The sequence below is a fragment of the Cimex lectularius genome, unplaced genomic scaffold (assembly GCF_000648675.2).
Source record: "Cimex lectularius strain Harlan isolate CLEC.00 unplaced genomic scaffold, Clec_2.1 scaffold231, whole genome shotgun sequence".
Classification (NCBI taxonomy): Eukaryota; Metazoa; Arthropoda; class Insecta; order Hemiptera; family Cimicidae; genus Cimex; species Cimex lectularius.
In genome coordinates, this window is record NW_019392879.1 from 398057 (window position 1) to 422165 (window position 24109).

General features: G+C 34.3%; 1 protein-coding gene and 1 non-coding gene across 2 annotated transcripts in view; one reads left to right on the top strand and one right to left on the bottom strand.

Moving 5' to 3' along the window:
- Positions 1-24109, bottom strand: part of LOC106673990 (glutamate receptor ionotropic, kainate 2-like) — a 282478-nt gene that overhangs the window by 175543 nt on the left and 82826 nt on the right. The gene's annotated exons all lie outside the window — the stretch shown is intronic.
- Trnaf-aaa lies at positions 1302-1374 on the top strand. The gene has a single exon. It is a non-coding gene; the product is annotated as a tRNA-Phe (tRNA).

Genomic DNA, 24109 nt, shown 5'->3' on the forward strand with positions numbered 1-24109 from the left:
TATTTACATTGTATTATTTTCGTTGTGATTTAAAGAAAGTTTCGAGATCTTAATGATTAATGTTTTAAACTATTTTTAATCGAAAATTTTTGCAATTAAACGTTAATTTTACACTGGGGAAAAGTGAGTTTTGAGAAATTAAGCAAATATGTTGAAAACAGATTAGTAGGGGTAACATTTCGTTAAGCCCCTTGTCTGTCAGTACTGACAGAGTTAAAAAAATGTTACTTATACTTTTTACGAAAGCTTGTAAGTGGTAAAAGTAAGGTTTTAACCGATTTTGTAATTTGCTTAAGGTACTGAAAAAAATCTTATAACGTTTATATTGTTATTTTTAAGGTATAATCAAACCTAATGTAAGATGAATATTTTACGAAATGGGCTTTAATTGGGCTTTAAAAAAATTATGAAAGGCTGAATATAAAAGTGAAATAAAGTCGAATTTTCTTGAATCAAAAGTTGATTATACGAATTTTTTCATAGTACGTACTCCTCAGCAGGTCATATTGATAAATCGAAAAAAATCAGTTTTGATACTCTTAGTAATACAAAATATTTTTGTCACAGGGCGAGAAAGAGCACGCTATAAATTTTATAATTTGAAATTTTTCATTCTAATATTGGTCTTAATTTTAACGTTTTGTTTATTTCCGTGCTGCTTAAAGTTTTTTCGCTTTTTTCTAACTGGTTGTTTTCAGAGGTCAGTGTTTTGTCAATATGTTCTAAGCAATGGCAATTGGAAAAATTTATTTCTCCAAAGGCCAAGCCACATGGACACAGAAATCGCTTGACGATTTTTTGAAGAACGTTAATAATAATTCATTAGTTTTCGTGGTCTGCTTGACCAATTAATATCTTTTAATTAATTAAGGTTTTTAGTTGAGATAAAAAAGTCAGTGTCACGAGCGGGTTCGAACCCACGGCGTTCGGCTAGATACGTCGCTACTCTACCACTTGAGCTATCGTGGCCTCGAGCCACCCGGACACTAACTTCCCATCTCAACCCCACCTTTTGAATTGTCCCTCCTTTTTGCCATTTTTCAAATGTCGTGTAATCTATTTGATTCTCGGCGACAAATGAAATGGCCACGGAGAGCTTTGGTGAGAAAAACTTCATTTTAACTTATTAAATTTACTAGTTTTCGTGGTCCGCTTGACCAATTAATATCTTTCCATTAATTAAGGTTTTTAGTTAAGATAAAAAAGTCAAATAGATTACACGACATTTGAAAAATGGCAAAAAGGAGGGAAAATTCAAAAGGTGGGGTTGAGATGGGAAGTTAGTGTCCGAGTGGATCGAGGTCACGATAGCTCAATTGGTAGAGCAGCGGCGTAAATAGCCGAAGGTCGTGGGTTCGAATCCCGCTCTTGACAATGACTTTTTATCTCAACTAAAAACCTTAATTAATTGAAACAGATTAATTGGTCAAGAGAACCACGAAAACTAGTGAGTTTTGATCTTTAATGAGATCATCTTCAGGGCCTAGGATTTATAAACTATTAAAATATAAATACTTGTAAGAATGAAAAATGAATTTGTACAATGATAGAAATTTTAGACTCAATCGAAGTATTTGTAAACAAACACTTTGAGTTAGTACAAATATTTTGATTGAGTCTGAAATTTCTATTGATTATTTTTGTGGTCCATTGGGTTTCGAATCATCAAAAGAGATTTTTTCGTCCCATACGACGTGTAAAATAACCTGATATATTGACGTCCGTTCAAGGTACTCATACTGTATACGGGCAATTCCAAACATTCCAAGATTCGATACTCAAACTTATATTATTTCCAAAGATCTCTACACTTTTTTGAAAATCTAAGCCACATGTAAACTTGAAGCCTTTTCAGTGTGTAAATAAGGAGAGGTAGATTTTTCAGGATTTTTTTTCTTGGTCGCCTTCTTCATTATAGATTTACAACCGTGGTTTTACATTTTTTAATATACATTCATATTTTTATTTTTTTAAATTTATTAATTAAAGTTTTAATGTCTTGATGAGGAGATTCTCTTGTCCGAAAGCTTGATGAAGTGACTTTACTTCAATTAGCTTCATATTTGATTTTTCAAATTTGAACTACATTTTCATAAATTATTACTTATTTAATATGTAACTATATTTCAAAGCTTTGAACTCTAAATGTTTGAGTTGCGATCAAACCGGCGAGATTTCCCGGGGTCCGAGTGTCGGTCGGATAAAGATCAAAATGTTGTTTATGTGAGTCGTAAAACGTAGGATTCGGTCATGCCGGCCTATTTGAACGGGGCTAACACGGTTTTCACCAATTGTCTGCCCAGTTATCCCCGGAGGCGTATCGAAAAACAAGGAAGGAAATGCCGGCCGTTTTATCGTCGGTGTAATTTTACGGCGCCTTGCGGGCCATTGCACTCCTCCAGGCCGTTTAACTATATTTGCGGTCAACCTCTATGAACTCTCACCCCTCAACCTCTATACACTCTCTTTATCTCTCGGTACTTCCCCACACCCTCCATGTTAAACGGTTGCAGGAACAACCCTATTCAAAAATAATTGACCCACATGAAACGTTTCTGACGTAAAATATCTTCAATATTCTAAACGATGAAAGATGTTGTTTGTTTTAAACTATGTTTGCTTATTTTTTGTAAGTTTCTACTTGCTCTTATGAATTACACTGTTGTGATTTAATAACATTTTTATGTAATTTTTAATTTCATTTGTACAACTTTCAAATAAAAGTTGCCATTGTGTAAAATTGTATTACAATTTTCATCCGTAATTAAAAAGATACAGAAATAAATAAAAACCAAGATAGGATTTTGATGAAATTGCTTTAGATTGAACGTAAATTTTATTACAATTAATTGGTCAAGCGGACCACGAAATTAGTGAATTTAATTAATTAAAATGAAGTATACTTCAGAAAAGCTCTCCGTGGCCATTTCATTTGTCGCCGAGAATCCAATCCGATTACACGACATTTGAAAAATGGCAAAAAGGAGGGAAAATTCAAAAGGTGGGGTTGAGATGGGAAGTTAGTGTCCAAGTGGGCCGAGGTCACGATAGCTCAAGTGGTAGAGCAGCGGCGTATCAAGCCGAAGATCGTGGGTTCGAATCCCGCTAGTGCCATTGACTTTTTAATCTCAACTAAAAACCTTATTTAATTGTAATATTGGTCAAGCGGACCACGAAATTAGTGAATTTAGTAAATTTTATTTATATTCGTTCTTTTTCTTCTTTCAATTATTTATTTTCGACCCCTCACAAACCCTTTATTTTCCTTCTGACGTTCATGGTTTTGGTCTTTTCTGTAAACACTCATGAGGAAAGGAAAGACATATCGAAAGAGGAAAATTGTACTAATAAATCGATCTATTTTTAAGTCTATTTCTCTGATTTTATTTTTTGTTTTTGTTTCGATCTATTTCATCCGACTTTTTTCTTTATCTAATTCTCTCAACCTTTCTCTTTCGCTTTCTTTTATCCTTACACATAATCTTACTTTCTGGTTTCTCTTCGCTTTCCCTTTCTCTTGCTCCTTTTCTTTCTATTTCTCTTTCTTGTTGTCTTTCTTTTTCTTTCTCTCTTTCTCGTTTTTTCTCTTTTTCTTTCTAGTTGTTAGTAAGTATTAAATCATGGTTAGTAAATATTAAGTTTTCTACTTGCTTTTACGAATCACGCTAACCGTTCTGATTAATTACTATTTCTATGTAATTTTTAATTTCAGTTGTACAACTTTCAAAGGAAAGATGCCATCGTGTATAATTTTACTACATTTTTTTTATCCGTAATTAAAAAGTTACAGGAATAAATAAAAAATAAGATAAAAGGATTTTTATGAAATTACATCAGACTGAACGTAAATTTTACTTATATTCATTCTTTTTTTTCTTTCGTTTGTTCTATCTCAGACAAATCTTTCATTTTACTTCTGTCTGTCTTTCTGTCTTTTATTGTTTCGGTCCTTTCTAAAGAGAATCATGAGAAAAGGAAAGACTTATCGAGAGAGGGTGAGAGAGAGGAAAATTATATTGATAAATCTATTCTGGGTGTCTCGGTTCGGAGTGTCCCCTTCAAATTTACCTTAGCTCACGTTTTCGAACGTTCAATTGTTATTTTTCAACTCTACTAGAACGTTATTTAAAAACCAGGATATATCAACGTAAAGCATATTAGATGAAGAAGTTTTTGTAAAATTGGCCAAGTTGTAGGTATTTTTTTATAACCTCAGTAGAACGTGCAATCATTACCAAAATTTTAAATTTTGTAATTTTGACATGTTCCAACTGATATTGGCTAACATTTTATGTCATTCAGATTATTGCAAAGAAGTATCTTACAGCAAATTTAGCGTTCTTTTAAATAGTGTAATTGGATTTGTTGTAGACTCAACATTTTGGAAGTTGTAAGCGTTTTTATGTGATAAGGTTGCGAAAAGTTGAAAAAACCTAAATTGACGAATATCGTCAAAATAGAGAACTTTCCGAAAATTTTCTCCTGAGCATTTTTTGCTCCAAACGAAGAGTAGAATCGATTTCCTGAGTTTCGTCAGAAGGAACTGGGACACCTTGTATAAATCTATCTATTTTTAAGTCTATTTCTCTGTCGTTTGTTTTCTTTTTGTTTCGATCTATTTCATACAACCTTTCTTTCTGTATCTAATTTTATCTTCTTCTTTCTCTTTCCCTTTTTCTTTTTCTTTTTCTTTCTCTTTCTCTGTCTCTTTCTCTTTCTCATTTTATTTCTCTTTCTCATACTCGTTTTCCTTCTTTTTATCTCGTTCTCTGTCATTCTTTTTCTTTTTTTCTTTATCTCTTTTATTCTCTTGTTACTCTCGGCCCAAATGTTATTTTTTTCTTTTTCGTTTCTTGTACTTTTCTCTTCTTTCTCCACTCCAGTGCCCACTCTCTCGCCCTAGTTCCCTCTCTCATTCTCTCACGCTCTTTATCTCTCTCAGACTCTCCATCTCTCTCCTTATCTATATTTATCTCTATCTCTGTCTATCTATTTATCTAATTCTCTACCTATTTATCCATCTAAAACATCCACATCTATGTTTTTGTATCTCTCTCTCTATCTCTCTCTTTCTTTCTTTCTCTCTCTCTCTCTCTCTTTCTCTTCCTCGTTGCTTCTCATTTTTCCTTCCTTTTTGCCATTTTGGGTCAAATCAAGTGGTAGAGCAGCGGCGTATCTAGCCGAAGATCGTGGGTTCGAATCCCGCTCGTGCCATTGTCTTTTTTATCTCGACTGAATTCCTTAATTAATTCTAAATAACTATCTTCCTTCTACCATCTACCTAACTGTTTTCATTTCTTTCTCTCGTTTTCTCCCCTCCTTCTTTATTTATCTCTGATTTTATATTTGTCTCAATCCCTCTATTTATCCATCTCGGCCAATCACATTTTTTATTTTAACCAGTTGTTAATTTACCTTTTTTCGAGTTTTAGTTATATATACAACCGCCAGTATACAATATTTTTTTAAACTAAAAATAATCAAATATAAAATATTTCTTTACTGAAGATGATGTGAAGCCGAAACTCGTCTGTGTGATTCGTATTCAAGCAAGATGGGACAAAATCGGTAAAATGATCAGTGGTAAAATGATATTTAAGAAACCAGGGGTGGACGTAAATAAATTAAATTGATTATCTAACACTTCTAAGGACCGATTTTCTTATGGTTTTTATATAATGGAAAATTAACAGACACCAATTGAATTTACATTTTGAACAGTTCGATTATTTAATACCCTTTCACTCTGTGTATCGCTTTCTTTCCTCTCTCACATATTTTTTTTGTTTCTATCTTTATTTCGTTCTCAATTTCATTGTGTCTTTCTCACTTTCATCATGCTTTCTTCCTCATCCCTCCAACTCATTTATTTTAAGCTTTAATATTTTTAATATCAGGATTTGTTTTTCTAAAAAATAATACGGAGTGCACATTCTTTTATAAACTATATGTTAATCTTGTGTATTTACTAACTGGAAATTTTGATAAATATTTTATGGATTTTACTCAAGAGGTCAAGAAAAGTTCATGGTTAAATAATTGACCGCCAGTGAGGACGGTAAAACGGAATTAAATATTACAAAATAAAAACAAGTCCGCCAACCCGGATAAGATAAACTTCCTCGAGCACTGTATTGTTTATGGACGGGCATGGGTAGACGCCGCGCCGGCCCGGCCCGCTCGGCATCGTTCGCCGGTCTAGCGGCGAGGGGGGTCTCGAGGCGCCGTTCTATCGACCTATCCCATAAAGAAATACCATATAGTCTCTCGTTTATTGTTCTTCTCTCAAAGGTCTTTTTGCTCTTTGTTCATATCATTAAGAGAAGTTGAAAATTAACAATTTTCGGTGGAAGGACCGTGGAAAGGCTCGGTGAAAAAATTAGGCACAACAGAAATTTAAAACTAATTCAATGTATTCCGTAATTTATGTTCTGTAGTATGTATGTTGTTATATTTTGTCTATACAGGGTGTCTTTTTTAGACGGCCGGGCTGAATTTCTTTTGAACCAATCACTCTATCAAAAAAGAAAAAATACGACTTCCTTCCCCACCCCTTCAAAATCCAACTATATAAACATAAAACAGCAAAATCTCACAGGGACTCTCAACACGACACGCAAGAATGGCACAATTACACAGAAGACAAAAACTTTGAGAGAGTAGAAATACTTTGATTGAATATAAAAAAATATATTTTGCATTGTATAAACTTTTCCACATCCTAAATGTATTTGTTAAATGTAAACAATGTTTGTAAATCCCAGGCCCTGAAGATGATCTCAATAAAGATCGAAACGTTGGCACGATAAAGAAAATGTTTTTCTGAAACCTACATCACACCAGACCGCATCTCACGATTTCCGAATAATTAGCGATTAACGGTCACTAATCACCACACATTTCTATACGTGTTTAATATTTTTTTGTCTAGTTTCAAATTTTTACCTGCTTTAGGATAAAAATTGTAAAAGGTACTTCAGGCCCAGTTCAAAATTTCAAATAAGACCCTGTAGATCCTGACACATCATTTTAAAGGATTTTTTTGTACTAAAAATAGTGGTGCAATCGGATTTTAAAATGGTCAGAAAATCAGGAAAAAAACAATCATTCGGTTTGCTATTTATTAATCGAATTTCATGTTCGAACTGCCTGCCTTGTGTAAAGACGCAAAGATTTGCTTTTTTTAACTACTCTTTACCAGTGCTCAGAGCAATAGGGTCAGGAAGATGGATTGAGAAGTATTTTCCATTCTTTACCACAGTCCTTCAACTGAGGTTGCTGGGTTATGATGATTTTTAAATAGCCTCACAGAAAATATTCAAGTGGAATCGTGTGATCGAGTAGGCCATGAGGTCCTATCTTCCTTTCTCAGAAGTGACGATTCAAATAACGACTCAGCTGCAAAGAATTGTTTGCGCGGCATCTATCAAACCGGAGAATCATTGGTCGTCATTTCTGCAGAGGAACATCACATAAGAGTGTTGGTAAAACTTCCCTAAAAAAATTGAAGTGCTGAGCAACATTTATATTATTTTCGTGGAAATAAGGCCCAATTAATTTATTTCCGAGATGTCCACACCAAACGTGGATATTGTGAATCACCTGATGATGACTAGACTATGAATTCTCGAATTTTCTTCTGCCCACGTTCGAAAATTCCAACGGTTTAGTATGCCATTAGAGGTATTTTTAGTGTAGTTGCAAATTTTTACTTTTTTTGCGGAAAAATTATACACGTACTTCACAATTGTAAATACGACCTCATACAACCCGACATATCATTTAAAATGATATTTTACGCTGAAAACTGTGGTGCAATCGGATTTTAAATTGGTCAAAAAATGACAAAGTTATGGCAAAAAGAGACCGGAAGCGTAATTTCGGCTACAAGCTGAATATATTCGCAAAAATCCGAATTCCTTTCTCTTAAATTTTGGATGGGTTTTACGTTTTTCAAAAAATAAAATTAGAAATGTAATCCGGTCTTTCAATTCTAAGCAGTATGGCTCTCACCTTGTCCAGGGACTTCGGGACTCTGTGGTATGACAAACGTCCTACGTTTCTTGCACAAATGTCGATTTGGGAGGCTGAAGAAAACCTTCTTCCATACTTCTTATGGACTGATCCTAAACTGTTGGGATTGTCGAACGTTGGCAGAGGAAAATCCGAGAATTTCTTACTCTTGTCAATATCAGGTGGTTCGCAGTACGTTTGGTGTGAACTTCTCGGAAATAATTGGGCCTTATTTCTGCGGCAATAATTTAAATGGCGCTCAGTTCCTCTATTTTTTGAGAGAAGTTTTACTGACACAATTAAATGATTTTTCTCTGAAACACCAAGAAAGAATGATTCTTCATCTTGATGGATGCCCGGCACACAATTCCTTGCAGGTGAGGGTGATTAATACATAGCAAAATAAATGACAGTTATTTCCCCCAAACTACTTTTTTTTCCCATAACATCGTGCTTTTTACCCATTTTAAAATCCGATTGCACCACTGTTTTTAGCGAACAAAATTCTTTAAAATGATGTGTCAGGATGTACAAGGTTTTACTTGAAATTTTGAATTTGAACTGAGCCTGAAGTGTAATTTTTCTCCAGGAAAAGGTAAAAATTTGAAATTAGACTATAAAATATTGAACACGTATTTTTTTGATAGCGTCATTGGTTCAAAAGAAAGTCACTCCACTCCGTTCATCTAAAAAAGGTCACCCTGCATATATGTTATATTTGGTAAATATTGTATAATACATGGTATATAAAAATTTTGATTAATTTTCCTGATCTGTTCCTTGCTTATTGCTCCATGCAGATAATCAAATTAATGTTTCGTCATCAAAAAAAAAAAAAAAAAACTTAATGGATTAGCATTCATTTTTCTAATATAAAAATTTTATATATTTTTTAATTCTTTTACTTTCCCATTTTTTGACCAATTTAAAATCCGATTTGACCTAAAATTTTCCCCTAAAAAACGGCCAAAATTTGAAACAATTCAACAAATATTTTTCTTTTTTTATAGCGTTATTGGTTCAAGAGAAATTCCGCCGGGCTTTCTAAAAAGGCATAGGATATGTATGTTATAAATATATATATATATATTTTAGCTTCTGAATTGTTATTTTTTGATTCCGATTCTATAAAGCAACACTGAAGAAATTCCGACAAATGAAATAGATTGGCGTACTTCCAAACTCGTAGTGCCCAGTAATCAATATTTGGTTATCGTTATAAAATAGTTTCAATGGTGTAACTAATTTTATCTTTTTCTCCTGTAATACTATATACAATTCACTAGTTTTCGTCGTTCGCTTGACAATTAGTACCTTTCAATTAATTAAGGTTTTTAGTTGAGATAAAAAGTCAATGTCACGAGCGGGAAAAATGGCAAAAAGGAGGGAAAATTCAAAAGAAGGGGTTGAGATGGGAAGTTAGTGTCCGAGTGGATCGAAGTCACGATAGCTCAAGTGGTAAAGCAGCAGCGTATCTAGCCGAAGATCGTGGGTTTGAATCCTGCTCGTGACACTGACTCAAAGTGAAGTATAATAAATAAAAAATCAAACATTTGTAAACATACATTAACAAAAGAAGTGTTGATGAAGCGTTATGTACAACTGAGTGACAAAATTATAGACACACCCCTAATTGTAATGATTTTTTAATGTAATGGGTTTGTACTACAAATATTTATTCAAAACACATGAAATAAATATTTTTCTTCATTAAACTTCAATTTTTCAGTAAATAAGAGAAAAAATTATTAAAATACTAAAATTAAACGATTTTGTCTGCTACAAAAGTATAGACACATGGGATAAAATCAATTTAAAACAAGGTTATATTTTGTAGGATTACCACTGTTTTATTATTTCCAGTAATCTTTCTGGAATGCTTTTGTACAAATTTTGAATAAAATCTTGAAGAAAATTATTCCAGGCAGTGGTGACAGCTGTTTTAAGTTCGTCGACAGAGTTGTACTGCTTTCGGTCTTGATATACCAATCTCGATAATTTTCCCCATATTTTTTCTTTAATGTTCAAGTCTGTTGAGAGTGCATGCCATTCATGTTTTTCATTGCTGTTCTGTGAAAACCATTCTTTAACAATTTTTGCATTGTGTATGGGTGCGTTGTCCTGCTGGAATATTGGAGTCCCTTCGCATAAATCGCTGAAACTAGTTTTTTCTTTGTCCAGTAATTTCTTGTAATATTCCGAATTGACTTTTTTTTTGGAAGAAAACTTTAGATTCCATTTTTTATTACACCCAATACACCCCCAAATCATCAAAGATCCACCACCCATTAGGCGCCGTGACAAAATTTTTTCTTCTTTAGTTAGATCGTGAAAGTAGTATGCGTATCCGTCCGGACCGTCCAAATTGAATTTTTTTCGTCAGAAAAAATATCTTTTCTCCAATAATCTTCATTTTTCAAAATGTGGTTTTCAGCAAATTTGACACGGGCTAGTTTGTGGTGGGGTTTCAGAGCTGGTTTGCGTTTCAGTTTTCTTCGAACTATGTTTTCAGTTTTTTTAAGGAATCTCTGAACAGTTCGAACAGAAACATCAACACCTGCCTTCTCTGCGATTGATTTTGCAGTCGAAAAGTTTGAAGCAACGCGCAGGATGTGCGATTTGTCTCTTCTGGTCAAGGAAGGAGGTCTATGCCCTCTTGCGTAGTCTTCACCTAATCGTATTATCTTCGATACCGATGAAAAACTTCGTTTTATGCGTCGGGCGATATCTCGGCAGCTCATTCCATCTTCATTGAGCAAGTGAATCAACCGGCGCTCCTCATCAAAAAATCTTCTTCCTTTGTGCATTTTAAAATAACTTTAAATTGCTCCAAATGAACTCACAGTAATCACTTTACTAAGGCACGGTACAGTGAAAACTGAATAAACCTTTTAAGTTATAAAATAAACGTAAACAAAATGTTATAATTCTGTCGCAGCTAAATCAAAACAATACTATTTATTGAGATGTACATTTGTATAAGATTATCAGATCAAGCCATTTCCGGAGTTAATTTTCTTTTAATATCATGAACAATATTCTAACGGCAAAAGAAATCATTTTTGACTGTTGAAATCGTGATTTTTTAATGTGTCTATAATTTTGTCACTCGGTTGTATATTACGTTTGGAAGTGTTTTTTTTTTAAATTTGTTAAATATTGGTTTGCCCGGAAAATTACGCATATTTTCATTTTTTTTAAATTAGCCCTTCATTTATTCTTTTGTGCGAATATAAACACTTTTTAATCATCTTTCAAACAATGTTTTCTTATATTTCGGCTTCAACAGTTTATGATTCAACTTATGATTTTTCCTTCTGGAAGGTGGGATAATAGGTTATTTCAAAAAAACAACAACCAGTTTTTCTTTCAATCCATACGTTTCGGATTTATTTTAATCCTTCATCAGGTGAGTTACCGCAGTGGTTATAACAACCCTCTTAAAAAAAAAAATGTTTGCTTACCTAGCATTTCCTTACCTGGGAATAATTCAGTCTTTATTAAGATGTCATCGGGTAATTTCGTTTTAAGAGTTTCAACTCGGTCGGAACGGTGCCCAAACGGCCAAAAACATCAATGATGACTGTGGCGATGACAGTGTGAGTGAGAGCACCGTTCAGAGTTAGGTTATAAAATTTTGATACTATGACTTAAGCCTTGAAGACAAAGAAGGTCGTGAAATGATTTCTTCCGTAGATGATGTTCGAGAACTTGCAGAGAATCTTTTTCGTTATTTCTGCAGTATTGGTTCATATTTTTTATATCAATAGTATAAAAACTTTATTTAAATTTCACATAAAAGATTGAACGTGAAAACTTTAAAATGGGCCACTTTTATCGTAATTATGCCGACGAACTGGCGGAATAATTGTGGAAAACACCCCTCCCCCCTCAAGAGGGTATTGATTGGGGTATTATCGGCGTCTTGTACGGCTTCGTCGGGATGAAAGGGATTTCAATATTTGCCGAACGGTCGAGAAAGGAAATTTCGACGGTTTTACCGAGACTTTAAACATTAATTGATCGCCCTGCAAACGCTCTCGCCTCCCTCAAAGTCGTTAATTTTTCCCATCTGTCAAATTACTTATCCGCTAATTCGGCTGGAGGATCAAAAGGATGAAAATCCGCCCGAATCCCAGGAGACCCGCTACTCAAAGGACCTCGCAGTAAGGATTTTCTGTTACAATATTTAACAACATGGTTGAGTTTTCTTTTCAAAAGTGAAGGCGTAATTTTGAACTGTTAAATCTTAACAAGTCATTTTCGGCGAAAGTATTTTAATAAAATGTATACTTTTTGTGTAACCTGAATCTTACATGACATTCAAAGGATAATACGCACAAAAATAATTTTCTTGCTGAGAGGTAACAGATTAATCCTTTATTAAAATTTTAAAAAACCCGAGCACTGAGTTACCACGTAAGTAACTATTTTAATTAATCATACTTGCTATATAATATCTTGATTCAGACGAAAAAGCTAGTGACACGTGCAGGATTCGAACCTAAGACCTTTACCTAATATGCCTCCGTTCTTACCACTTGAGCTATTCGTGATTTCAATCCACACCAACTTCTCATCTCAACGACTTTTTCAGTTTTCCCTTTTTTGCCACGTTTTCAGAAGTTGGGCCCGAGAGGATCGAAGCTCAAATGGTTAGAGCAGTGGCATATTAGCCGAAAGTCGTGGTTCGAATCTCGCTCGTTACCCTAGCTTTTTCATATCAATCAAGACCTGAGATATAAAACTATAACTAATTAAAATAATTAATACGGCCAATTACTACTGCTAAACATATGTAATTAATAAGTACATAAAATATTTAGAAATAGACGATTTGAGATTAACTAGCTGGATGTTGTGGACAAACAATAGGGAAATTAAGAAAAGAAATTGACCAAGAAATACGTCTGAAAGAAATTTTTATGTCGATTTTCAAATTTGTGCCCTTTTTCAAAAATTGGATTGACTTGATGATTCCGCTAATTAAAATATTTTAGTATTTTACCTTTTATTATAAATCAAAAAATATATAATTACTGAGATTTTTGAAGTAGAGCTTTTGCAAAAAATATCGTTTAATTTTTTTTTAGGTTTAGATTTAAAAAAAAAATGTTAGATGCATGCAGCAGACCATACCGAGAACCAGATTATTCATGTTGTTGTTGTGTTCATTCATATATGTTTAAGTTTTTTGATGTAACGATAGCTCAAGTGGTAGAGCAGCGGCGTATCAAGCCGAAGGTCCAGGGTTCGAATCCCGCTCGTGACACTAACTTTTTATCTCAACCAAGATATTACAAAAAACGAATAATTAATTGCAACCAAGTATTAATATTTATTAACTATTTGTACTAATTCTGTTTTGACAAAACCATCTCTTTTGTCTAGAAGGTCTTACCCCGTTCAAAACTAGAATTTTGGACTTATTCTGGTTTACCTCTATGTTACAGGTATCGCAAAATTTTCTAAGAAAGACATCATTTTTTGGAGAGTAATTTTATCGGACGCCAAAAAAACTAAACCATCTGCATTATCAATGTACGGTCAAAAGAAATCAAAATTAATGCTAGGAACAATTGCTGTGAAGTTAATTTTAGTTGAAGATAGAAATGAAGGAATGGTGGCACTGCCAGGCTTGATCACATTTAATAACACTTTATCAAGAATGGATTAGGTTTCGTCCGATTGACTAAATAAATGCTTTTCAATTAACTAATCTTTTTATGGAAGGTATTGGATGAAATGAAAAAGTTACTGTCACGAGCGGGATTCGAACCCACGACCTTCGGCTTGATACGCCACTGCTTGAACACTTGAGCTATCGTCACTTCGATCCACTCGGACACCCACTCCCCATCTCAACCAACAACCTTTAGAAACTTTTTTTTAAACTCAAGTGGCTAGGGCAGCAGCGTATTGAGCCGATGGTCGTGGGTTCGAATCCCGCTCGTGGCACTAAATTGTTCATCTCAATCGAAACCTTACATCAAAAGAATACGCCACCGCTCTACGACGAAATCTAATGAATCTAATTTCAAAAAGTTTACCCTATCTTCGTAAGATTTAATAAACTCGACGATTTTTTTCCTGAAAAACAGACGGCTCATTTTTGTCGGTTAATAATTAACAAGTAATTTTCGGAAAAAATGTTTTAATGGAATGTATAATTTTTGTGTAACCTGTTGCTGAAAGATAGTGGGAAATATCTTTTATTAAATCTTGAAAAATAATCTTTCAGCATTAAATCACTGCGTAATTATTGATGGATACATATTTATAAATAGGGAGTTATAAGTATGAATATTGATAGAAATGAGAAAAGGACAACGGAAGAGAGATCATTTTTGAGTAGGAAGTATTTTGGAAGGAAGGGCTTTATTGATTTTCGTAGATTTTCACTATTTTTCTTAAAATCGGATTGACTTGTGACTCCTCACATTAAAATATAAATTAAATTAGCATGTTAAAACAAACAATAATTTCATTTTTATATTTTTAATAATTCGAAAAAAATTGTAATTATTGCGAAGTTGAATTTAAAGTTTTTGCAAAAAAAAATTTTTTTTTCTATGTTTAGTTTTTCAACCAAACCGGGGTGAATATCGGTGAATATAGTTAAAATCCTGCCTATGTAACGTTTCTAAGGACTGTTGTTCAAATGGTTGTTGGACATAAAAAAAAATTAACTAAGTTAAACCGTGTATGAAAAATCGAGGTTGCTTTTAAAAGTGTGATGTATCGGCCACCATAACCACATCCAGATTCGTGTGTAAAAAATGTACCATTTAAAACAAAAATGTCATACTTTTAACTTATTGTATTATTCAATTAATTAAGGTTTTAAGTTGAGATAAAAAAGTCAGTGTCACGAGCGGAAAAATGGCAAAAAGGAGGGAAAATTCAAAAGGTGCTGTTGAGATGGGAAGTTAGTGCCCGAGGGAATCGAGGTCACGATAGCTTAAGTGGTAGAGCAGCGGCGTGTCTAGCCGAAGATCGTGGGTTCGAATCCCGCTCGTGCCATTGACTTTTTTATCTCAACTAAAAAACCTTAATTATTTATAAAATAAGTCATTTTTTCACCATTTGTCGTCGAGAATCCAATCCGATTACACGACATTTGAAAAATGGCAAAAAGGAGGGAAAATTCAAAAGGTGGAGTTGAGATGGGAAGTTAGTGTCCGAGTGGATCGAAGTCACGATAGCTCAAGTGGTAGAGTAGCGGCGTATCAAGCCGAAGGTCCTCGGTTCGAATCCCGCTCGTGACACTGACTTTTTATCTCAACTAAAATCCTTAATTAATTGTAATGTTTAATTGGTCAAGCGGACCACGAAATTAGTGAATTTATTGTACTATTTAAATTAGAGCCAATGATTAAAAAAAAACCGTATAAAACCTGTACATTTAACGTTTTTATGAACAGATTTTCAAATGGTTTTCGGGATTTTTCATAATATTTCAAAAGTAAGAGTAAGAATTTTTATCTTTTAAATATTAACAAGGCATTCTCGGCAAGACATTCTCAAAAGAACATGCACAGACAAATATTTTTGTTGCTAAGAGGTAATTAAAATAGGTATTAAAATTTAAGGAACATTTGAAAAATTCTCTTCGAGCATTGAATTATTACGTAATTAATAATATATTAATACATTAACTATGTACAAATAGGAAGATTTGAGATTCCCAATTAATTGGATGTTGAATCTGTCATCATTGTGAAAATTGAGGTCAATTATAAAAAGAAAAAGGGAAGATAGGGTTATTTATCGACTATATATTTCATATATTTAGGGAGACCAGAAATTCTCTTGAAAATCTTGTGTTTATATAAAAAATTGTGCGGTTGTGATTTGTGTTCTCCGAGGATATTTCGTATGGTTACAAAAAGAAATAGGTCGTATTCACCCAACGAAAGTTATAAAATATGGGAATCCGCGCACCTTTGAATCTGTCGTGCGGTATAATGTAGGAGAAAATCATTCAACGCCAGTTCTCAACGAGAGAAACGCCTCAGACGTAAAACTGTTCAAAAGCACCCTCGGATTCTCTCCGGAGATTTGTCGCCCGAGGAAATCACGCGGAAGTGGAATGACGACCTGTTATTTCTCATAGGGGATTTCTAGGGGGCTGGGACCCGGTGATAAGCGGCCCTTGTCTCGGCCCGACTCTCAGAAAGGAAGTTGTTGAAAAGAAAAATAAACGGAAAGGGAAAAGTTTCAACTTAGCATATTAATCGGATCGATGGTTATCACTTTGCCGCATAAACGGCCCTTGGGGTAACTTTCGCCCGCCGCCATTTCGGATATCTTACTGCCCCCCTAAGGATCTCAGGGACGATCAAATGTAAATGAGATAGTGCCCGTGGTCGTTAATTTTTAGTTACACTACAGCCACTGAGTTACAAAACAGTTCCTAAACATGAACACACTCTACATCGAAAGTTGTTACACAATGACAAACATACATTGGTTTACAGCTTAGTATATGTTGTATTTTGAATTAACCTTAATAAATTCATATCCCCTTATATATTTTCATTTTTACATTTATATACTTTACTAATTTTTGTACGTAGAACATTTTTATTTTCTTCATTTTCTGCAATAAGTAAGTCTCTTATCTTTTAACTTTGCTAGTTACGTCATTTTTCATTAATATGGCCCTACAATTATACAATCTATTTTCTTTCTTTCTGTGTTATTTCCACGATCTTTGTGTTAACCATGTTAACTCTGCTAAGTTCTGTTAGATGGAGAAAAATGATGACGTAGATTTGAAGAATCGGCTAGTTAACATTGCTCGATCTAACAGGCCAGGGCTAATGCTAGATGTTAGGTCGAAAATGTAGTCACATTGCTATCCGTTAGGGCGTAGGTAACCAACATGGCTGCCATGAATTAAACAGCTGTTTTTTGTTTACAGATGTATTTCTCCTTAATTTCGCATTAATTAAATCAGACGAATACTAAATAAATTTCTTTTGTTAATTTCTGACCTGTCCTTATAATCTCATTCATAGTAGATACATCTCCTATCCTATAAAATTGTAGGCTGTTAGACGTTAGGATACAAGTTAGGTTATATCGGCACGAATTGAAGCGTGTCATTTTTTAGTACTTTTCAAGTGCATAGAAAGCATTTTGAATGAAAAAGTTGATTAATTTTCACATACATCATTGTATAAATTCATTATCACATTTTACATGTATTTGTATAATCTAAACAATGCTTGTCAACGAAACGTTGGCACGATAAAGAAAATGTTTTTTCTGAAACTTACATCACACCAGACCGCATCTCACCATCTCGAAATAATCTTTAGTCTTATCCTTAGCTAGGTTGAACTTATTAAAATCATCTTGGTAAAAATCTTTATAGAATAAATAAAACGCGAGGTTGATCTGACTTGCCCACGAATTTCTTCACCGAATTTGACATTCAGTTTTCCTACAGTTTCCTTAAACAGCAAAGCTCACTCATTTACATTATTTATGGATAATGATGAGTCACATGAAAGATCTCTACACTAAATATTCCAACGCTCAAACCACAATGCACCACGACTAACGACTTCAAGCACTTCTATTTTGGAAAGACTGTACTCAGGAAGTTTGAAGATTTTAAAGATGTACAATAGTTAAAATGGAGTTTGAGGGTATATAAAAATAATTGGTGAACTTTCTCTTTCTTTGTCTACTAAAAAAACCCATAAAATTCGTGATTGTGTTGGGAAAGACAAATAACCTTCTAATGAATAAAAGTTGGTTTTTTTCAAGTAGTTCAAATTTTTTATAGCCCCAGACTTGTGAGGCGTAACAGAGTACTGAGTGGCAAACTGTGTTAATCAATCTGAATTTCACTGACAAACATCTTGAATAGCCTCATTTTACAAGGTTTATTTAAAAAACTTATTAATAAAAAAAAGTATTTTTATATCAATTAATTATACTTTTTATCTAAGGTCTTGGTTGAGATGAAAAAGGTAGTGTCACGAGCGGAATTCGCACACATGACCTCGGCTCAATACGACGCTGTTCTAACCACTTGAGCTAATTTTACTTCGATGATTCTGGGCATTAACTCCTCATCTCAATCTATGTTCGAATTATCCTTCTTTCTGTCATATTTTTCAGCCCAAAGGTCGTAGGTTCGTATCCCGTTCGTGACACTAACTCTTTCATCTCAACCAAGACCTCAGATATAAAGACTAGTTAATTGAAATTCAATATTACTATCTCAATAACGATCGAAACGTTGGCAAGATATAGAAAATGTTTTTCTAAACTGATAACCAGACCGCATCTCACGATCTCAAAATAATCATTGGCTAACGGTCACTAAACATCACATATTAAACATATTTTTTTTGGGGGGGGAAGGGTAACGTGAAAAAAAGGCCAAAGGCGACGGCGGGAATTGAACCCACGACGGCGGGGTCGACGAGCTGAGAGTCTCTCACGCTAACCACACGGCTACCGCGGCCGCCCAAACATTTTGTTCATCACACCAATTAGCCATTTCGTGAGATTAGTTTAAAGGTTAAAAACCTCAAGTTATTTGAAGAAGAAAGCTAATTAAGTAAGAGTGAAACACTTTGATGTTGTTAAGGTTGAATTTTAATAAGAAGTATTACCATAAAGAGGTCGTCATAGAAAATGTAAATTTGGGAAAAAGACGTTTCTCGTCTTCGCAGATTTTATTCTTAGAATTTCGAACCGGGTTCCATTAAGGGAAGGCAATTGTTCCCGTACACGAAGCTGTAAAAGAGGAAGAGTCAATTCACCGGTCCAAAGATTACTTTTCTCTTTTCTTAAAGCAGGAAAGAAAGTACGGCTCCATTAAGCAGGGGGGTGGGCAGGAGTTAAGCCCATGGCCCGGTTATTGCCTTCGACATGGAGCGGCCGGCGTTGAAAACGGCCTGGCCGGTTAACTCCTCTGGATGTCGCCCATGTCTTTTCAAACGGCTTCCCGGGGCCAGGCTTATGCCTAATTGCTTCAATTTCCCGTCCGGTTCAAAGACCCTTCCCGAAGAATACAGGGTCAAAACCGGCCTCTCGATTGGAAATTAATTGGCGGAATTTTCGCTTCGTCTAACTTGAAAATTAACAAGGCCTCCAATCGTCGCGTTTCTATTGAATTCCCAACTAAGAATTCCATAATTGTGTCTTATTTTTTTCCTTAGTGTAATTTAAAAAAAAAAACTCAATAAACGAAAAGTCTCATGAACAAACGAATTCTTACTTTACGTGATGTAGGTTTCAGAAAAATATTTTCTTTTCCGTGCCAACGTTTCGATCTTTATTGAGACCATCTTCAGGGCTGAAAGTGTTTGTTTTCTGCGTAATTGTGCCATTCTTGTCAGTCGTGCTGAGAGTGCCCACACGACACACAAGAATGGCACAATTACGCAAAAAACAAATACTTTGAGCTCTGAAGATGATCTTAATAAAGATCGAAACGTTGGCACGATAAAAAAAAATGTTTTTCTGAAACCTACAACACCAGACCGCATCTCACGATTTCTGAATAATTATCGATTAACGGTCACTAATCACCACACATAATATAAAAATGTTTAAATAATACAGACAGACTGGACGAAAATTAGAAGAGATACAAAAACATACATAACAAGATCATTTAGAGAAAAGAAAATATAAACACGCTAAACTTACTCAATCTACAGAAGCCTATCCGAAAATCTGGAAATTCAAAAAACATAATATATTCAACACTAAAATATTATAAATACATGAATTTACAACAGCGCATATACTTCAGACGTCAAAAATCAAAAACTACAGAACTTTGCAAAAATAATTAACTATACTCTCGGACACCAAAAAATTGTAAAATGGCAAAAAGATAGAGATAAAAAAGTCAGTGTTACAAGCGGGCAAAAAGGAGGAAAAATTCAAAATGTGGGGTTGAGATGGGAAGTTAGTGTACGAGTGGATCGAGATCACGACAGCTCAAATGGTAGAGCAGCGGCGTATTTAGTCGAAGGTCGTGGGTTCGAAGCCCGCTCGTGACACTGACTTTTTTATCTCAACCAATACCTTTCATAAATATTAATTAATTGAAAAATGTTAATTGGTCTATCGGACCACGAACTGTAATGGACTATTAACACCCTTTTTTTAATTAAAATTATACATCCCACACCTGTAACAAATAAATCTGATGTAATTTACAAAACAAAATGTACCACCTATCTGGTAACTTACATGAAAATTACACCCTAATATCTGGAAAAGAGGGTTAAACAAAATATGTATAATTGTAAAAAACCCAAACTAAATTCTACAGAACTGGCTGCCCACAATTTTGAACACCAACACAATTTAGACTTCAACAATTCAAAAATATTACACACAGAAAAAAACGTAACTTTTTAAAAATGGTTTACATCAACAGAGTTAAGCACAGTATCAATTACGGAACATATGTAAACTCAGTCGCAGCTACGCTAATATAAATCAAATTCGATGCCAATAACATACACAAAACACACACAACATAAAACTCTCATTAAACATCAAACAATTCGAGTCTAAATCCAAAACAATTTATCTTCCTTTCCCTAACAATGTTGTTTCAAATAATCCTCAAAATCTAACCAGGCCCGAACGACAAACCATTACCCTTTTTTCCATTGTCGGTCCCTTTTCACCTCAAACAACCCGACTACTCATAGAAAAATGAATTTCTATCCCTACTTCCTTCCCTACGCCTTCAAAATCAAACATATATAAAAAACATCAATATATTACTAACACTCTCAACAGGACACACAATGACTATAGTCCAATCTCCATGGTCGTGAGCTTTAAGGCTTTTTACCAGTTATTAGCGGGTTTTTTTTAAAAAGAATTTTGTGTTATCTTTCAGGTCCGGGCTTTTCGGACAAGTTCCACTGTCACTTCTTTTTTCCTTACCAATATCTGCAAATGCTTGTTTCTGCCGTTCTGAGTCTGTAAATTGGCTCCGGAGTATTCATTTTCCAGTCAGCAGTGCAAATATTATTTTGTTCTTAACAGGTTTAAAATTTAGTATTTGTACTATTAGTTCTTATGAAGATCGTTTGATTTTACTTTTTTGTACGCCTCTGTCCTGAGCTCCACACTCCTTGAACAGAAAAAATATTTTTAACCCATGGTCGGATGGACGCACGCTTTTGTCAATTTGGTATGCCACAAAATGTTCTGGTCCAATCGGTTTCTTCATGGAGCATTCCGTGGCCTTCACCCTCTTGTAGTTTTGTTCCTCTTCCCTGTGTCCTAGTACAAGGGTAATTGTTTGTAATCTCCAATTCTCTAGGGCCTTGATGCAATTCCAAAGACTCTGGACTTTACAACTAACGACGTTCTATTCAGTGAAGCCTGGTCAGACCTAAAACACTGATATCCTTCCAAAAAGCTAGTACTTAGCGATTTAATCTTGTTGACACAGTCTTCAATATCCATAGTCTCTGCTCAAAAGGCTGTTTCATATATCCCAAGTCTATATATCAATTTAGTTTATTTCCATAAATTCCAATTCCTGAGCCCTCGGTCTTGAAACCGTTTGTATATCAGATATACTAGAAGTAAATGGGATCCCTTTCTCCTATTCTGGTCTAACAGGTATTTTAAGATCAAATCGGAATTTATGGTTCATGGGTACTCCTGACTTAAAACTAGTCCTCTTAGATGGGTGTAAGGTGTTCTTTCAGAAGTTTGCCCTGCTGCGTTCCCAACGCGCCCGAGATCGTAAGAAGGCGTGTTTTCCTAGCCCAGGTTTGAGGATACACCCAAAAATATTATCGAGCAAAACACCAATTTAATATATAAAATACTATATATTAAAAAAAAATAATTTTTTTTTATATAATTGTCGTGGTGGGATCAGGACAGTTGTTTCAGGCCTTTGAGATAAAATAAAAATAACCACAGCAATTAAATATAAATGAACACCTTTTTTTTCTATTTTTTGAAAAAATAAAAATGAACAAACAGAATAAATTCCCTTTTTTTAAATTAAAATAAAATAATACAAATAAGTGTCTTTTCTATATTTAAAAATGAACAATACTGATTAAGGCCTTTTTATAAAAAATTAAAAAAGAAAAAACATTGTGCCGGCAATAATAAAGAAAATCAATTGACAAAAGTGAACAAATGAAAATAAAATGTTCTCTGGACAAGTGATTAACCTGCAGCTCGTTGAAAGTCCAAGGCAAATAGTTGTCGAACTCGTATGAAGCCGGTTATGCAGTCCGACGTCCAGATAGATCTCTTCCCTCCGTAAAAAAGGCTGCTGAATCCAGAAAACGTTCACTTGTCGTCCCCGGGGAAAAATAACGAAAGCGCAAACCATAAAAAAGACAAGCCACCTTTTCTCGTCGCCACGCGTTCCTCGTCTGCCGGAGCCGCCGCGCATCAAGCGAACTCTCGTGCACTCGCGCTCCAATTTGAAAGTGGTTATAAATACATTTAGTAGGGTCTCACAACATGCCAATGGTTTTTGTGCAATAGACTTCTTATGGCTTCAACCTATCTTTGCAGCTTTAAGTCAATTAATTAAGGTTTTTTTAGTTGAGATAAAAAGTCAGTGTCACGATCGGGATTCGAACCCACGACCTTGGGCTAGATACGCCGCTCCTTTGTCGTTCTTTTCCGTCATTTGTCGCCGAGAATCAAATAGATTACACGACATTTGAAAAATGGCCAAAAGGAGTGAAAATTCGAAAGGTGGGGTTGAGATGGCAAGTTAGTGTCCGAGCGGATCGACGTCGCGATAACTCAAGTGGTAGAGCAGCGGTAGCCAAAGGTCGTGGGTTCGAATCCCGCTTGTGACACTGATTTTTATATTATTGTGGGTTCTTTAAGTAATGAGTATATTCCGTTTTTTAAGGTTTGATTAACCCCCTTGAGTCCGGTGATCTGCCTTAAAATCAATCAAAGGAATTTGGTTTCTTTTAAAACAAAAAATGTATTTCCTTATGAATCAAGATACATTAAATAAAAAATATAAAACAACAAAACATGAATCTTTGCTTACAAACTAACAATAAAAGAATAATTATACACTATGGGAATAATATAGGCCTGAAGGGCAAAATTAAAATAATCAACCTTGATAACCAAAATGGAAAATACCAAACAAAACACCATAAATCAAAATAGGCCACATAACCGAAATAATTTATATTAATAAAAATCAAAGTGGATACAAATCTGATTTGACTGGCTTTCAGCTGGATTTTTTTCTTATTGTTTTTCTTCCAATGCCTAGGCTAGACTGAATTATCCGTTCTCGCTTTCCTGCCTCTAGCATGGAGGGGAGAGCCTGGATATAATTTGTTGTTATAATATCTCAACCAAAACCTTAATTAAGTGAAAAAATTTTAATTGGTCAAGCGGACCACAAAACCTAATAAATGTATTTATTTCCTTAAATGTATAGCTTCTGGTTCCACCTACACCAGATTCTTTCCCTGAGTGCGAAATGAATTCCACAATTAACTTCATCCAGTTACAAGGAAGTAATTGAATTAGTAATTAACTTAAAGTTTCTAGCAGTTCAAACTTAATTGGAGTAAAATAAAATTATAAACTTTTGCTGTTACTAACGGTTGAAATAGTTTTAGCCTTATGAGCATCATCTTGCTCGTCATCGTCAACTTCGTCTAACTCACTAACGAGATCAAAATCACCGTCGGAATCGACAGATTCTAACATAGCACGAATTTCGATCATCGGCCATATTTTTCAAACCTTATACCATTTAAAACTTTTTTTGCTCAATGAAGTTTCTTTTTTCTTAAACAGCAAAGAAACAAACAAGAAGAAACAAGAATTAATAAAACCTACTTTCCAATAAAATTTGATTAAACGTTTATAACAGTTGAAAGTTTAAAAACAATAACTTACAGAAACAGAATAAATCAGTTTATTCAAAAATGTTTTTATCATTATTATTTATTATTATTATTTTTTGTTATATTTTTCTTCAATACATACATAACTATAAATGTGTGATTGGTGACAAACGTAAATTGTGGCAACCATTGTTTATTTCCAAAATAAAATTTTAAACAGAATAATACAA